Source organism: Chiloscyllium plagiosum, unplaced genomic scaffold (assembly GCF_004010195.1).
Source record: "Chiloscyllium plagiosum isolate BGI_BamShark_2017 unplaced genomic scaffold, ASM401019v2 scaf_93393, whole genome shotgun sequence".
In the NCBI taxonomy this organism is placed as follows: Eukaryota; Metazoa; Chordata; class Chondrichthyes; order Orectolobiformes; family Hemiscylliidae; genus Chiloscyllium; species Chiloscyllium plagiosum.
The window spans coordinates 6,181-8,698 of record NW_025203586.1 but is presented as its reverse complement, the minus strand read 5'-3'; the positions used below and the strand labels follow the sequence as shown (position 1 = coordinate 8,698).

The 2,518-nt window shown below is 53.9% G+C and overlaps 1 long non-coding RNA gene across 1 annotated transcript in view; it reads left to right on the top strand.

Annotated features, from left to right (window-relative positions):
- Positions 1-1,625: 1,625 nt before the first annotated feature.
- LOC122546310 overlaps positions 1,626-2,518 on the top strand; it is a 6,268-nt gene continuing 5,375 nt past the window's right edge. The window contains exon 1 of the long non-coding RNA XR_006310710.1: positions 1,626-2,048. This is a non-coding gene — a long non-coding RNA (uncharacterized LOC122546310). The remainder of the gene's footprint in view (positions 2,049-2,518) is intronic.

Genomic DNA, 2,518 nt, shown 5'->3' with positions numbered 1-2,518 from the left:
CCGTTTCTCCGGATTAAACTCCCACCTGCCATTTCTCTGCTCCTCTCTCCAGCCTGTCTATATCTTGGTGTTATCCCCCGAAAACTCTTCCCACTGCCGGCAGCTCCCGCCACCCCAATCTTTGCATCATCTGCGAACTTCCTAATCAAGCCACCTACGTTCTCCTGCTAATCGTTGATACGTATTACAAGGCAGTGGGAGTCCCGGCGCTGATCCCTGCGGAACCCTAACTAGGCCCAGAGCTCCGGTCACGACCGCACCCTTCCACCCTTACTCTCTGCCTTCTGTGGCACAGCCAGCTCCCCATGCGACCTCACCTTCTGTGTGACCCAGCCATGAGGAACCTCGTCAAAAGCCTTGCTGAAGTCCACGTGGACAGTATCTGACTGCTCTGCCCTCAGCAGCTATTAAAAAAACTCAAATCACGTTTGTGAGACGCTGCACAAAGCCACATTGCCCATCGCTAATAAGTCCAGACGTTTCCGAGTGTGAGTAAATCCCAATCCCCGAGAATCTTCTCCAGTAATTTCCCTACCAACGAGGTAAGGCCCACCGGCCTGTAACTTTCAGGATTGACCCTGTTTCCCTCCATAACTAAAGCAATGACATTGGCTATACTCCAGAGGAGACATCGATTACATACAAAGGCCCAGGAATTTCCTCAGCTCCCTCTCTCCCCTGCATTCTGGGATCGATCCTGACAGGTCCTGGGGGCTTGTCTCGCTTTACCAACGCCCAGCGCCGCCTCCTTTTCCCAGAATATCAACCGTGCGAGACGCACGGCCGCTGTCGAGATCGAGACTGAAACAAATCGACCAACCCCGCAGCTGTGTCCCATCTTTGAGCACCTGACTTCGACAGGACGGGGGAAGGGAGGACCAGAAATGAACCCTGGTTTCCCCCATTCCCCCAGGGGAGGCCATTCAGCCCATTCCTGCCTGCGCCGGCTCGTCGTTTTCCACATTCCTTCCACTAATTGGCTCTGTTAGGACAAACTCTCTTCGTGCTGAGGTACTTTAGTGACTGAGGAGAATAAACTTAATCTGTTGATTTGGATGAGGAACTTTAAATTGTGTCGTTTTACCAATTAGTTTTATGCTGTTTCTGCGAGAAGTTTTGATGTAAGGCGGGGTCTGATCTCTTCAGGGTGAAGGAACATGTCCAGGCATTAACCTTGGGGGACAATACTCCCATAATGCATCTTCCATCACCCCGCCCTGCCCCAATCAACATGGCTGCCTCTGAGTATTTGTACGCAGGTTAGCTGCCGGGTTTCCCACGGTGTACTCACACCTAACGCTACCTCACTGGGAAGTTGTGCTTGCCACTGAATTGACTCAATGAAGATGGTCTCCTTTCACAGACCTGTATCCCTGGCCTCGGTCAAGCACGGAACCACCTCGATTATCCGAACGAGACGGTAACTGAGAACTCGGATGACGGATTGTTCGGATAACGGCTGGCGTTTTTACGGGAGCTTGAGAACCTTGCTCGGATAATCCGGAGTTTGGATAACTGATGTTCGGATGACCGGGGTTCGCCGTAGTAGTACACGGTTGCAGTTTCAGGAATGCCGTGTTGACCCATCCTCCCTCTCTGCAGCACCCCACCCCCCACCGCCTCCCCAAAGTGAGCTCTGGCCGGGGGATGTAGTTCTGAGCAGAGTGAGAGAGTGCTTGACAGCAGTTACATTTGGGTAGCCGCCCGCCACTTTGAAACCCCTCAGAGCTCTGCGTCAGCCATTCTGCTCACCGCCCCCTCCCGTCCTGAGGAAGTGGTGGATGTAGGCACGGTTACAACATTTATCTGGATAACGACGCCAATGGGAAAGGTTTGGGAGGGCTATGGGCCAGGAGCAGGCAGCCAGGACTAGCTGAGCTTGGGATAATGGACAACACGGACTGGTAGGGCCGAAGGGTCTGTTTCCGTGCTGGCTGACTCCTGTGAGTGTCGTTGCAGGTGGTTCTCCATTTCATGGTGGGCTCCCCCAGCGCAGCAGTCAGTCAGGACCTGGCTCAGCTCCTCATCCAGGCCGGATTGATGAAGAGGTAAGTGACTGCGTTAGCCACAGCCGCCGCAGCAACTCGGCACCCCCCTCTCCCTGCATCCCGCTGTGCCATCTGCTCCCATCGCAGCAGTAACAGTGCCAGCCGGCCTGACAGGGGAACACCAGCCTGGGCAAGGCTGCACCTTAAACCAGGAGCTTCCTTGTGTGTGTGTGTGTCTGTCTCTCTCTCTCTCTCTCTTTCCCCCCCCCACTTTCTACCTGACACAGTGGTGATCTCTCACAGTGACAGGCAGCAAGGCACAGACATCCTGCCCTGTTTCCAACGCTATCGCTGATTCACTCCCTCTCCCCCCACTTTCTACCTGACACAGTGGTGATCTCTCACAGTGACAGGCAGCAAGGCACAGACATCCTGCCCTGTTTCCAACGCTATCACTGATTTTTCTCTCTTCTTTCTTTCTCTCTTTCTCTTTCTCTCTCTCTTTCTTTGTGTGTCTCTCTCTCTTCACC